The sequence below is a fragment of the Delphinapterus leucas genome, chromosome 4 (assembly GCF_059928025.1).
Source record: "Delphinapterus leucas isolate spDelLeu-1000000601 "Yukka" chromosome 4, BTC_Dleu_Yukka2, whole genome shotgun sequence".
Classification (NCBI taxonomy): Eukaryota; Metazoa; Chordata; class Mammalia; order Artiodactyla; family Monodontidae; genus Delphinapterus; species Delphinapterus leucas.
Window position 1 is genome coordinate 93,430,862 of NC_143132.1, and position 15,829 is coordinate 93,446,690.

The window sequence follows — 15,829 nt, forward strand, 5'->3', positions numbered from 1 at the left end:
AAAACTAATTGTACATACCCAGATCTCACTCACATGCCTCCTTCCATTTTCAGCCAATTCTTCTTACTAACCCAAACCAACAGAAAGCCAAAACAAAGAAGCCCACTGTTATAATCCATAAACAGCAGCCTCCTGGGGCACAGTGCCAGGTGGAGAAGGGTGGAGAGAGCATCTGAAAAGAAACTGAAAGCGAGGAGCACGGAAACCTTCCTTCATTTAAAAATCCTCTCTTTTGAGTTCTAGTGCCTTGCTACTCAAAATGTGGTCCAGGGATCAGCAGTTTCAGCATCTTTTAGGAACATGTTAGAAATGCAGAGTATTGGGCCTCTCCAAAGAATTACTGAATCGAAGTCTGCACTTTAACAAAATCCCTCCTCAGGTGACTTATATGCACATTAAAGTTTCAGAAACATCGTTCTCAAGTCTTAAAATATTTGTTCTTCCCCTATCTCTTACCTCATTGGTCACTGCCTTGATGTATCCTTTCCTAGTGTCTCTTCTTCCAACTCTATAAAATCTTCAAAGCTGTGTTAGACCATGACTGGCCTGTAACTTGAAGAAATTTCAATGGTGGAGTGAACTTTGGCCTCAATGATATAATTTTCATCCTAATAGCTAGTTCTAAGAATACAGCAAAAGGTGAAATAACATCTATCCCCAAGAAACCAAATCAAGACCATTAGAGTTAAATTTAACTAATTAATGCTGAGTCAAATACCAAATATTGTCTATCAGCTTGCAAGAAAAATAGCATGAGACCCATAGGCTAATCAAGATTAATTATGAATCAACCGGTATTAATAGATATAGAATTTTTACCTTTTTAAAATAGCAAAGCCTAAGAATTTTTACCTTTTTAAAATAGCATAGCCTAATAGTTGGCTATGAATTCCTCATTAATTAAATTCAGTAAATGATTTATAATTTATTTTCAATGCCAGCCAACTGAAAGCAATGTAATCTTCACCTTCCCTTTCCTTCAGCAGCTCCCCCAGAAGATTCTCCCAGTTACCTATTCTCAAGTCCTGAGAATTATGTTTGACTCATTTCTTTTTTTTGACCTCACTCTTGGGAGCCAAATGATCATTGAACCTTAACAATCCTTCTTCCTCAATGTCTCTTATATTTTTTTCATTCTTTCCATTCCCATTTCTAATTTTCTGGTTCATGTCTTATCACCACTTATCACTTGGGATACACGAATAACCTCCTACGTGGTCTTCCTAAATTAATTATTTCCTTATCTCAGTTAGTTAATGATCCAGGAGATCATTATTGCCTCCAGAGTGAAATTCATGCCTGCCCTAAAACTCATGATTTCTGATAACTTGGTCCCAAACTAGCATTCCAACTTACATTGGAACCTGCATGGTGTCCTTCATGGCTCCATCACCAGCCATAGATGAGGCCATATGTCCATCCATCCCTGACTCTCTAGAGGAGAACTTTTGGAGAATTCCTCAACATCTGTCTATTGTGTGTCCACCTAAATTTGTTCCTTTCATCCTGCTCTCACTAAAGGCAGTCCCTTTAACTCACACATGGTTTTCTGGGCTGTCCACTTTGATTTTTCATTTATTTTTGTCCTTGGTGTTATTTTTTCAGATGCCCCTTTATTCCATGCTTCAAAGTCACAGATCATACCTGTACTTCCTTCAGGGCTCAACCCTGAGAAAGCTCAGCTCAAGTCAGTGCACCTGGACCATTTATTTGGTTGAAAAAGAGATCTAGAAGACTTATTTCTAGTCCTTTCTACTTCCTTAACCAAACTAGTTACTTGACAGACCTTGCCCCATTTTATCTTCCATGAATGGAAATATCATTTCCTTTCTTCTCTGAATACTCAAATTGTATCCATCTTCCAAGAACCTGCTGACTTCCACTTTCTCCATAAAGGATTGAATTCCACACCACTTCAGCCACACCAGTTATCCCTCCTTTCTTCACCTTCAGGTACTTTTTATTTTTTATATCAGTCTTTATTTTTCAGTTAAGACTCCTATGGTTTTATGACATTGGTGAACTTTTCCTGAATTGTTTAACTCAGGTTTATGTCTTACCTCCCTAACAAGACCAGGAACAATGTGTAATTTTTCTTGTATGCCTTAGAAATTTTGTATGTCCTCAATAATATTTGTTGATTGAAGCCACAGCAATTTCCCTCAGTTGTTTAACAGAAGAGGTTTTTGTTTTTTGGTTTTTTTCCTTAATGGAAACTATAAAGCCTGGACCCTGTAAATGTCCACACAAATACTACCCACATGCTGACAGATTAACAATGCTTTTAAAAGTTACCATGAAGGATCCAGTTCAAGTCTACTTTTCATTAAGTTTTAATCCCATAAGCAACTTCCTTTCCCAGAGTCCTTTCTTAGTTACAATGTCTTCATAACGCTATTTAACTTTAACCATTAGAGAACAGGTTAAAACAAACCCATAATCAAATTGACACTGAAAAGTGATAAACGTTGCCTTTCAGTGCAAAGCTTTCTATCTTAAATGTGTCCATCTCTTGTCTACTTTGGTTAATTGCTCATAACTTTATTCCACTAGAACTATCATTTAAAGGTACATGCAGAGATATGTGTACTTTATATACATGGATATTTAATTTTATATGCATGGATAAAATAGAGAACTAGTTTCTTTTAATAAATTGTAGTAAGTTTTAATATAAGAAATGTCTTAAACAGTTTTCAATATTTGAGATATTAGTTTTCAAAATTAATAAATTTGGAATAGGCCTAGAGCATTAATAAAGTTTGTAACAAAAAAAATATGTTTGTGATTTTTATTTAAGAAAATCTTATCTAGTGCTTACTATGGGTCAGATACTCTTGTAACTTTACAAATATTGTCATTTACTCTTCATAACAAGGCCATGAGCTAGGTATTATTATAACACCCATTTTACAGCTGGGAAAAGGCATAGCTAGCTCATGGCAAAGACAGGACTCATACCCAGGCTGTTTGGCTCTTCTGGGCTCCTAACCGTTACATACTGATGCTTCTCTTGTGAAAGAACAAAAAATAATGTTATGGGATATTTTGTGTACAATTATAAGTATTCCTCTGTCTATATCCAAAGACATTTTTCTGTATATAGAGATCATATATCAGAATATGTAAACTTAACACTCACTAGAGCCACATAAAATCACCTTCATCTAACCTACTGAATCATGTTTTTTGCTATTATACTTCTCATCAATCCCTTCCGTGAATTTTTATTTAGATTTTAAATGTTGTTTGACCAATAGTCTTTTCTGTAGGAATTTGGGCACATTTTAATAATGGTTCACCCTTTAAATTTAATTTTTACGTGTATTAAAGTGAGACATATATATATAATTTAAAAGTCAAATATTTCTATAAACACTTTAAATAAATGACATCCCCAACCCTTTTTACCCATGATTTCCAACTTCCAGAAGCAACCATTTTTCAAGTCATTTTAACTGTTTCCTCTGGTGTTTACATCATTTTAAAGAATCTGATTAAACTCTTATTTCTATCTGCTTGTTTGCTTTAGGTAGCATCTATTGACTGTCGTGATAGGTGAGAGGTCTCTGTAGTGATGGGTTGGCCTGGGGAGTGGCAGGCTTTACTCTGAGGTAACAGTGTGAACTCAGACATTTCATTGGGGGATCACTATAATTAGCATCTATAGTATTATCACTCTCCTATTTTGTTTATCCAAGGAAAGTCTCCTAATCTCTCTGGGAGTGGGCAAAGCACGGTGTGGAATGAGAATATAAGCATGGATGGCCACCGAGGGAATGACAGTTGGACAGTTTCATTTTTAACTGAGCAGATTTTTATTGAATTCTTTTATTTTCAGTAAAGTACCAAAATCCTCATCTGGCTTAACGTCAATAAACCCAGACTCCCTCTTTTCCAACCCATCCAGAAAATAAATCTCCAGTCCATTGCCGACAATGAAGGAAGTATGGTCACCAAGTTACTTTGAGAATTTAAGTGTCTTTGAAAAAAAAGAAAGAAAGTCCCATCACATTTGGGATAAAATCCAAATTTCTCCTTATCAAGTTGGTTTTCTAACCACCCAATCTCTAGTAGATGTGAATCTACCAAACCACCCAATCTCTAGTAGATCTGAATCTACCGTAACTCTTATCCTTCCCTCCTCCCTCCCTTCCACCTTCCCTTCCTTGCTTCCTGGCTTTCTTCATTGCCCTCACTATTAGGATGTAAACTTGCTGTTGTCTTATAAACCACTCCAGTACCTAAACCAATATTTGGTGCCTAACTGCCCCTCAATAAAAACATTTTGAATGCTTGTTGGTAGAAAGCTCACAAATCAAAGTCAAACTTCCTTCACCAAATGCTTTGCTTCATCCTCAGCTGGGGGAATTAGCACCTTTTATGCATGAGAGTAGGGTCTTTAGAAACAAGGTTTTGAGCTGCAACCCAGATTCATGACTTAATGTCATACAAATCCCTTGTCTATAAGGATGATGGCAATAATACCAGCATCACCGAGTTGTGGGAGGATTAAGTGGCTGCCATTTAGAACACATTCCACAAATGTCAGTGTCCTGTCCTATCCCTGAGACCAGGAAAAAATAACTTCCACTTCCTGATCCTGTGTATCTGTGAAGTGTGAGTGTTCTCAGTCTTTTCTCTCCCTTGGTCTGCCAGAGGGTCCTGGCTTTGCCTGCTCAGTTCTTGGTCCTCTTCATCCCTCTAAGGAAATTTCTGCTGTTGTCACATTCTTTTTTTTTTTTTTTTCAGCATTGCAGAATTGGAAAAAAAGGTCAAAACATAGAAGGTTATAACTTTGTTGATAGGCTGTGGAGAGAAATACAATGGGAATAAAACAGGAACCGTGGGCTGTGATAGTGAAGGTGGAAGGTGAGGACAAAGGGGTTCCAGAGGAGTTCAGAGGGGAGTCTGTGTTTGGGGATGGGGGATGAAGAGAAATGGAAGGGACAGAAAGTCATGAATGAGGAGAAGGGTCCTCTCAGATGCTATTGAAAATAGCTAATGTTTATTAGGTGCTTACAATCAGTCAGTTCAATAAATCTTATTTATTCCTTGTAATAGTCCTATGAGGTAAATACCTAAGAGATATGGGGTTTTAGAGAATAGGAGACAACCTAGAATTTTTATAAGCTTTCCTGTGAAACATGGCTCCTTATATTCTTCTAGAGAAATGAAGAAACAATAAAATTCTTATTTAGGCTATACATTTCTGCAAGAGAGATTACTCTGAGATTGACCCATAGGGGTCACAGCTTCAAAAGATGACACGTAATCCATTTTACATATATTTCGCATCCCTTAGTATTAGCTATGAATACAACAGACCTTCTCTCTGCTATCCAATGCTGGAAATTCCTTTACTTTATAGGAGTGAAGGACATAAATTTAAAAAACTCTAAAGACAAAAACATTCAAAAGATGATCTCAAGTAAATTAAGCCATGGTCATTCTCTGGTGGGGACCAAGATGAAAGCAAGTGAGAAAAGAATAGTTGATGGTTTTTCTCCCCAACAATTTTGGAATATAATTATTTAAACCTGGGAGAAAGACCCCATATTTTAAAAGGAAAAGAAACCACACAATTGGAATTCAAATTTTATTTCAAATTATAATTTTTTTAATCTGCTACTGGAATTAAATTCGTTTTCAATTAACTTCTCTTTTATTGTATTTTCTTTGATCCTGTGGAAGGCGGAAACTTTATTGATTATAATTATTTTTCTTACTATGCCTGGATAATAGTGTTGGTAAGTGGGTTTGCAATTCTGTAAATAAATAGATTTACACTCACATCAAAGAGTCAAAAGAATATATCCTAAAATATATACTTGTGTCTAGTGAGGGGTTCTTTTGTGCTTCTACTACCCACAGGTTGTCTTGTCTATAAGACTCATGTTTTCTTGTCTTTAATTGAAGGAGTAAAAAGCCCTAAGAATATTAAGGGGACAGCTACACTTCAGACCCATATGTTACCTTATTAGGCTTGGCTTTTAAGTGTGTTTAATTTTCATTTTCATTGCAAAGGCAAACTTCTAGCTCCCTGATCTTTAAAATCATGTGTCTGAATTATTTTAATTCATGTAAGCATAAAATAACACTTTTTATTGCACCATTTTCAGATGATTTTTTTTTTACCAGTTGCCTTTTCAAAATAACAAAACAAAAGCATAGATTTGCATAACACTCATACTTTCAAATCAATTTCATATACGTTGTCACATTTTCTCCTTCTAAAGCTTTATGGGGTATGGAGGCTGGTATTATTTTCCACACTTTATAGATAATGAAACTGAGGTACAGAGAGTTTAACACACTGGCCCAAGGGCACATAGCTAATAAATGATAAAATAGAACTATAACCCAGGTCTTCTCTTTTCTGATCCACAAAATAATAAATCATATGTGTTTTTCCAAGCCTTAATTTCTACTCTAACCAGGCTTTTTACCATTAGCTTTTACCAAGTGTTTATGTTATTATTACAACTATCATTATGTTCTAGTGGTGAGCCAAAGTTTGGAGCTAGAGTTACCTCTGTTCCCTTGTTTGTTAAAGGGAGATGCTGACAAAATCTAGCTCATTGTGCTGTGAGAATGAAATGAGTTAACACAAATAAAGGGGCCTTCTATGTGAACCAACCTGGGGTAAAATCTTGGCTCTTTAGTACTAGCTGTGCAAACCTGGGCAAGTTACCTCCCCTTCCCAACTCTATAAAATAAGGGCCGAGCTCAGCTCATAAGAGTCTTGAGAGGATTAACTGTGATACTTGCAAAGCTCCAGTACAGTTCAACTATCAGATAAGTGGTAGCTGCCACTGCTGTTGTCTTCCTAGGTACTAGTCCTTGTCACCACTTGTTTCTGTTTTCCTCTGCTTGGTATTAAGTGCTGCGATTCAGGATTTCATTCCAACATTTACTTAGTTGATTAACATTATTAGTTACTTTGGGGATAGCTGTCCAACTAGATGAAAAAGTACTTAACTACTCACCTACTTTTTCCCCATCTTTCCCACTGGATATAGTGAGATATTTTTCAGAGACCTTAATAAAAATAAACCTAGTTGTCTGCTCCATCCACTAGTTCCCACAGCACTTAGTTTGTACCTCTGTAATAGCACTTCCTTATGGTTTTTGTTTTTACTTCTGTCACCTCGAAGTCAGATGCCAGCAAGCTGAATGGAACCATGGATCAAGACTGCAGTGTCCCAGGGAACAGGGCTCTGCCCAGAATTTCAGGACCTTGTGCCCATGCTGGCAGCTAGAGAACGAAGGAGCAATTACCAGAAGTAACACCTTACATGGGTACACAGTCTACTGTCTGAAGCAGGGTTACCTAATCCAAACATGATAAAGTTAAATGGTGGAGACCAATATCTTAATCTAAGTATGTCAGGAATTGATGAATCAAGAATTGATGAAGCATGATCTGATGAATGAAAAAATTTAAAGTGTATGAAGGAAAGGTGAAACTGGAGAAATTCTCTGAGCTAGAATTCAGGTGGTATCCGATTCGAGTTTTTATGTGCCTGCTTGGAGCGGGGGCATTTATGAGAACTGATGCAATGAAGGGAGCAACAGTGTCCCATTTATTCTGGTTTTCCCCGTGCTGGGCACTGAATGAAAAGCTTTCTTCACAGCCATGGCAAGCCCACCTGCAGCTGCCTCTTAACCCCTCACAGGAGGGTTGTCATGTTAAGTCTTTTCCTCCCGGCTTATTAGCAAGGTTCTTCCCATTTGGCGGAGCCCATGATTCTCCTGTGTATCAAACAGTCCCCACTGTTCGATATCCTGTGTTTCTTCAAACAGTTCCCACACACTCCAACAAGGAAATCCTCTTAACTAGGCTAAAATTTCCATGGTGGATAGGTTTTCTGCTTGTGCATTTTATTGTTGCTACGGTTTTCTTCTCCACTATTTACTTTGAGACACAAACTTCTAATCACAAACGTCCTATCATTGATTTCCTCTGTTACCATGCCTACCTGGCTTACTTCTTCCAACTTGCCTAAGAACAATTCACCCTTTCAATAAAAGAGCATTCGCCAAAGGTTTCCTTTCCCCTTTTCCTCTAGCATGGAGATGCACTTGCAGTACACATAGCTAATGATCATCCAAAGCAAAAATACATGCATAGCACATAAGCTATAGATCACTGGGACAGATGCCACCATGCTCCAATGTAATGGGTCTCAGGAGTAATTCTTTAGCTCCCCTGATATATTTCTCCATATACATAGTATGGGAATTGCCTCTTTGCAGCTCCTGTTTCCCTAGGGAAGAGCTACTGATGACGTGCTTAAGACTCATCCTCTTCTATTTGTTAATTTGTAAACCCGCTGTAGAAGGTTAGCTTTAAACAAGATTTCAACCCTGTCTCTGGAACCCTCACCCTCAAAGAATATACAACAGAACCTTGCAACAGAATTCACTCTCTCTCACGGGCATTTATGCCTTGGTAGTATTTCCTGCTTCTCCTATGTTATATGGAATCTGGAACTGGAAAAGACTGTCAGCATGAGAATAAATAAGTTACTGTTTTCTTGAGTAACTGCAGAGGAGAAATGGGTGTAATGCAAGGATGTTATAAATATTGGAACGTGAGGTTGAGAGAACGGTGCTGAAAATAACTCTAAGATTTTAGGTCAGAAAGATCAAGAGGAAACAGCTCACATAATATTAAAATTTTAAATTATCCTGAAGTTATTTGAATTTTATTCTAGTCACCCCAGAGCTCTGGAGCCCCTAACATTAGCTGAGGAGTATATATGCAGGAAGTCTATGACTCTCACCCAGGAGATGTCCAAAATGAGCAACTTAACGCAGTGTAATTTTTCTAAGAGTATTTGGAGCACTTTTTGTTCCATTAATATTATGTCATACCACAGAAAACTCATATGAGCTACTGACTTATCAATCAGCATGTCAATTAATTGGCTCCTTAAATATGAATATATAAGTGTATATTACATATATATATATATATATATATATATATATATATATATATATATAAAATCTACAATATCTGGCTCTAAGTGGTAGCCTAAGGGAAACTCCCAGCCTCTTTGATTTCAGATGATAGGCAGCAAAGGCATGGCTGTTAATTTTTATACCTATTTTCTAATTCTCTCTTTCATCTTTCATATATATATATGAGTGTGTGAAAATATACAAAATATGTACTATATATATATTTCTATTGTATATATACCCATCTCTAATACTAAAAATGACTCACATTAGGTAGTTTGAAGACTTCTATTACTCTGGAAATTAGAACATTTTCTCCTATTGTCTGCCATTTTTAAGTAACAGGCACCAATATTTCTTTCTTTAGTTCTTTAAATCCTTCTCTTGTTCTTCTCTCTTCCTCTTTTCTTTCTCTTCCCATCCAACCTCAGCCCTCTTCTCCCACTACCAACGATCCCACTTCAACCAGGCAATGATGTCTGCTCAAGTACAAACATCCAATATGACAACCTCAGAATTTCTGAGCTTCACCATGTCCAAACCAGAAACGCTCACTTTCCTTTCAGAAACTTATGCTAGATGGAAAGAAAAGATACACTTTTAGCTAAAGGTCCAATTAACTGAATGCCCAGAAAAATATAAATGCTCTATAAACATTGCCAATAATCTATTTCCATAAACAAAGGAGAACAACCACTTTCATATCTAGCCTTTTTATAACCCCAAACTCATGAAGACTAATGCTACTAAGTACCTATCATCTTGAGTGCTTGTTCTGTATCAAGCACTGTGTTAAGCAAAATATATTATTTTGTTTAATTCTCACTATGATGCTATGACAATAGTATAAGTAGTATTACTGTCATTTCTCAAATGAGAAAATTGAGATTTAGGATAGACAAACAACTTACCCACGAGTCAAAAAGCTACTAAAAATGTAGACTTGAAACCCAGGTCAGACTCATTTTAAAACACACAGTTTTAGCCCCTGAACTCTAATGCCACCAGGACTTTTTTAAGACTTTCAAAATATACTTTGAGGTAAATGAAAATAAAGTTCTTGATCAAATGGAATAAGAGACATTTTTTCACTAAACTCTAACTTACAAATGGAACATCTGCCTACTCGTTTTCTTTTCAAATAGAGTTCTATTAAGATAATAAAAACCAAGGGAACTTACAATGATTTTGGGGGTCATACTTTAAAGCAAATTTCTGATGTTTTATCACTTCAACTTTTAAATAATTCTGTAAGAGTATCTACAAAACATAGACATTTAACTGTATAATGGTATTATCATACCTAAGGAAATCAATGATAACTTTTAATATATAATAACTGGTTTACATTTTTTTTGAATTAAGTGCAGTTCTACGCTTAACAAATGCAGAATCAAAGGCCAAATGAGATCCATATATCATAATTAAATACTCAAAGTTTTATACTAAATATTTAACCACTAAATAATAATTTTAAAACTATATGTCAAACAAATGAATTACTAGATACATTATTTTTATTCTTCTACATTGACAAATATACCTTTACATAAGAAAAAACTTGAAAAATATGCATACAGCTATGGTTCTTATATAATTGAAAGTTTAAAAAATATCAAAAGATTATTATTACTGCAAATGTCTGGGTGTTCCTTGGTCAACTGGTAATGTCTGGACGTGTAATGAAATACAGATATATGTAATTCATAACTTATTTATTATATTTTATTTTTCTTGATTTCAACAGAAACACTGATTTTTATCATTCTGATCATGATTTAGTATAACTTGTGCTGTATTGATAGAAATGGTTTAAATAAATAAAAGTAATGTCATTATTTTCAAAAGTTTATTAAATTTGAATATACTTCATTAAATGCTATCAAATTTTTAAATTAAAATTATTTTGTCTTATTTTCTTATAAAATATTCTGTCAACTATTAAAATCATATAATTAATAACATTAAAATTTAAATCCATTACTTAAAATCTGATATTTGTGATTAATTTTTGAAAATTTTAATTAAGCCATTACTTTTTGATAAGACCACAACTATTCTCAATTCTTGCAATCAATGTCCATCTTGTTGTTAATGTAAAAAACTAGTGTCAAACTTCACCTAAATTACCTCTAGATCTACATACACACAAGGTGAGTAAATACCAATGATTTTTTATTGTAAAAATTTCTCAGTCATCATATGCAACTGTTGTAAATTTCATGCTATGTCATTAGTACATCCAGAAACATGAATTAGAACAGGAAACTAAGCAAAATAAAGGACTCTCATCACTACTGAGAAACAATATTTCATTATACTGCAAAATCTATTGCAGTCATGCTATCTGGAAGGAAGCATTTGACAAGTTAATTAACATGTCTTTTCTGCCAATGAAGCATTTCTGCCTCTCAAATCCTTCCTGTACTATAAAACATTGTCAATTTTCAATGTTCATGAAGGCATAATCCCCAAACCTTCACCACATTTGGAGGCCATCTCCTGTGATTTCTAGGAAAAATAACTAAAGACATGGAGAGGCTTTTCCCTGGTGCCTGAATGGAGCTGGCCACAAGAATAGATGCTTAGGACTATAGGCCATGTTATACCAGTGCTGAGTGCCAGATCTCAAGTGACAGAGGTATCCTTTTTTTAAAGGTTGTTTTTTGTCTGTATTTTGTATTTTTGTGTATGTTTGTGCTATAAAGGAATATCTAACTTGCTGACCCAAGGAAGGAGACCCTTTTGTCCAGGCCAAGTTTAGGGATCATAGGTTATTTTCAATGTTAGAGGAGCATTTGTTGAAGAAGCCAGCAATTCTAAAAACTTGGAAAGGTCCCTCAATGTTGTTTCAAGTTAACCTAATCAGGAACTCCATATATGATTTACTTTTGTCCAATTTGTTTGACAATGGTATGCAATGTTTCAAACCCCATCTGTACTTCCCTAGCCCAGAAAAGTAAATCATCTGTGGAGTAGTGTCCACTGGGTCCCATCCAACACTGGACAATCAGACTAAAATAAACTTATAATATAAAAAAGTAAAGAAAGCTGTTCATCATTGCTTCTATGCAATTTTACTTTCCACTATACCAAGAAAACTCATCAATACAAAACCAATAAAGAGATTTTAGGAATGGGAATTACTCTGAAGATTTTGCAAACCAGTGTTTAAAAAATAAATTTAAAAAGGTACCTATTCTCCATTCCAAGAATGGGAGATTTATATTCACCAAAGGAAAACAAATATGTGTCAAATTGCTACTTAATGCTTGTCCAGGCAGAATTCCATCAGGGCAAGGTGCATGATCAAATTGCTAGGATAAGATACTGAAGTTTTAAATATGACAATTCTCACAACAGAAGGAAAAATGGGCTATCAATATCCATATATTTAAGAATATATGGATAGTGAATGGGAGAAACAAGTTACAAAACTGTCTATTCTATTTCAGAGTATAGATAGTACTAATGTAATATGAAAAGCTTTATGCTGATACAGAAATTCTGTTAAAATGTGTGCATGTTTATTAATATTTGTTATATATGAATACACATACATGTAATATATATATACACACCTAATATATACACATACATGTTATATATATATATATACACACACACACGTGTACATGACTATGTTTGGATAAGTGTACCAGAAATTTTATATAAACACCATGGATTGTATTCAAGTAAGAATGAAAGTAATTAAATAGATAAAGGCACTGATGTACAAGGACAGACTAAAATAAGTAAATATATGAAGTTTGAAAGTAAAAACATTAATAGCGTAATCACATCACGCAACATCCGAAAAAACTGTAGCATGGATATGGAGGATGTCTTAATTTGTAAAGTAAAGGAAGAGCAACACATGAAAGTACAGGTCTTCCTTAATAATCAAAAATATTTCTTGGAAGTTAGAGAAGTAGGAAATAGAATGCAGGGAAAAAGGTCTTTTGTGAAATGAGTCAGTGACAATTAGGGTCCTATATACACCATCACCAGTTCAGAGCACCAAAATATTTCTGCTAAATGTTTCCAAATTTGAATTTCAAGAAACCAGAAGGAGAGCATGAGTCATTAAGATGCCCTGCTCCAAAATTCCCTCATGTTTTAAGTACTACAAAATTCAGTTTGCTAAACTCAGAAGAGAACAAAAACAACTAATTTCTTACAAGCATTTTCTAGTGAGAATAGGGGGCGTTGTAGTTGTTTGATTCCTCTGTTATATGTGTCACTTGCAACTATACTAGAGATCCCATGCATAATGAGGGCATTTCAAATTAATAATAATAATTATAATGATGACAATAATAATAATAATGTAAATGGAGTTTCTTTTCCAATCAGATAAGAAAGTCACAAGAGACTATTACTCCCACTCTAACAATAACAACAAAAAGCCAGATAAGCTACAAAAATCATAGTTTTTAAAACTCATTGAAGAGTTGAGGACACAATGAAACTTCAATGAACTAATGTCCAGAAAGTGCCAAGTTCTTCATAGAAGAGAAAAGAACAAAGGTGCTGAGGAAGAATGACATGGGGTGGAGTGTGGGAGGGGCATAAGTAGACATTAGGTACAGATTTAAAGTGTTAACAGTCACTTGTGAGCTGGCACTGCAGATCGGAATTAGAACTCCACCCACAGACCAAATCTGCACCTACCCGCCAATTCTTGCTCAAGTGTAAGGAGTAATACACTAAAAGCAGTGGGGAGTGGTGTCAAAGAATGAGAGCTAAGAAACAGCCCCACCGACATGTACAAGGGCTCAACTGAGTACAAATCTCCCTATGCGGGGGAGATATTCCACAGTTCTAAAAGCTTACAGCTCAGCTTTGAAGCACATGCAGGTCTCTGGAGTCTTGGCAGTGCTCTGATCTCAAGCCTAGCAGAAGGAAAAGTCCTGATTCCAATCCTCAAAACGTTTGAAGACAGTGGGAAACAAAAATAAGCTAATGTTGAAATAAGTCAAACCCAGCTTAACTAGATCATATAGACTCAGTCCCTGCTCCAGTGGCCTAATTTAAAAGTGCCCCTTTCTAAAAGCAAATATTATTTACTTCAGTTCCTTCTTTCTTTTATACAAAATACATGGCAAAAAATGAAAGGTTATAAGACAACAAAAAAAGCAAAATATATGACCAATGGACAAGAGAGGAAATAGTGAATAGAAGTAGATCTAGAGAGAGCTCAAATGTTAAGAGTTATCAAACCAGGAATTTAAAATGACCACGATTTTTTAAAAAGTTAAAGAATATAGTTAAAATGGTGGATAAATAAGCATGAAGAAATGTTAAGTTTCAGCAAAGACATAAGAGATCTAAATAGAAACGTTATATGTCAAAATTGTGGTAAAATATGGACTTAATAGACTGGACACAGCAGAGGGCAGTATCAGTACTGAAAGCAGATCAATAAAAAGCTTCCTAACAGAAACAAAGAGAAAAAAACAAGTAAAAATAGGAATTGAAATAGGAATTAAAACGAACAGAATATCTAAAATATGAGGGATAGTATCAAACAGTGTAATACATATGTAATTAGGCTGCCCAAAAAAGACGAAAGAAAGAATGGGGCAAACTACTAGAAGAGATAATGGCTGTTAATTTTTCAAAACTGATGAAAAAAAATCAAACTATGCATTCAAGGGACTCGGTGAATTATAAGCAAGATACATACCAAAAACCGAAATAAAACTCGAGGCACATCATAATCAAGTTTGTCTTTGAAAACCATAGACGAAGGGCATGTCTTAAAGCATCTAGAGAACAAGGACACCATAAAGGCAAAATATGCCCCTGAGTTTCTCCTCTCGTCTCATACTATACTTCCAGAACACTTCTGGGGACCAAATGGGGGAGGTGTTTCCCACACCAAGCAATTCTGTGACATGAGCTGGATGTCCTACAATTTCCTTCAGTTCTGACACTGTCCACCTGGGGTTATCATCAGATCCCACAGGTTAAGGTCTCAGTCCTGCAAGACTGAACCCTCGCCTCCACTTCAGACATCAATCTCAAATCCAGGGAATCACCTCTGCTTTTTGTAAGGCCAACTGGCCCGAGGCAGGGGAACACAATCAGATTCACAGGTTGCATCAGACTGAAATTCTCCGGACCACCCAGTTCCAGAAACTGCCCTGGAGACATTCCGGACCACCCAGTTCCAGGAACTGACCTGGGGACTTTGAACCGGGCCCAGCCTTCCCGCCTTTCGAGGGGCGGGACTAACGGTTCCCCAGGATACCCGAAAAGACCACCAAATAAGGAATACTCTGTGCCCTCCCAGATTCACCACACCCCTTTCCTTCTTCCCCTATAAAATCTTGCCCAACCCTCGCCCGGGTGCGACTTCTCTGGCCCCTTTCTCTCGGACCAGTGAACCAGTGAACCTCGCCCGGGAGTGCTCCCTAATAAAGCTCACTTGAAGCTTTCCTCTGTTTCGCGGTGCCATTTGTTAAGATCCGACCTTACATTTGGTGCCGAAACCCGGGAGGGGTACCAAGCCCCGCGGGTTACTGTGCGGGCCGCTCCTCCCCTCCCCCAGGAGACAACCAGGGAACCTCTACTCATCCACCCGATCCGGCAGAAAACGGGGTAAGTCCCCCTCCCTTGTTCCCTCCAACCCTCAGAGTCCCTGCCCACCGGACTCCCTGTCCTTAATCACGGCTGCGTCAGGGATTCCTCCGTCCTCTCTCCGGGCCTCGGGCAACTGTGGAGACATCCCAATCGCCTGACCGCCCTCCGACCTGCCGTGAATTGGAGACTGAGACCAGGGACGCCTCTCTCCCTCTCCATTCACTCAGGGACAGACTGGGGGTCATGGGAACCTCACAATCGAAACCAGATC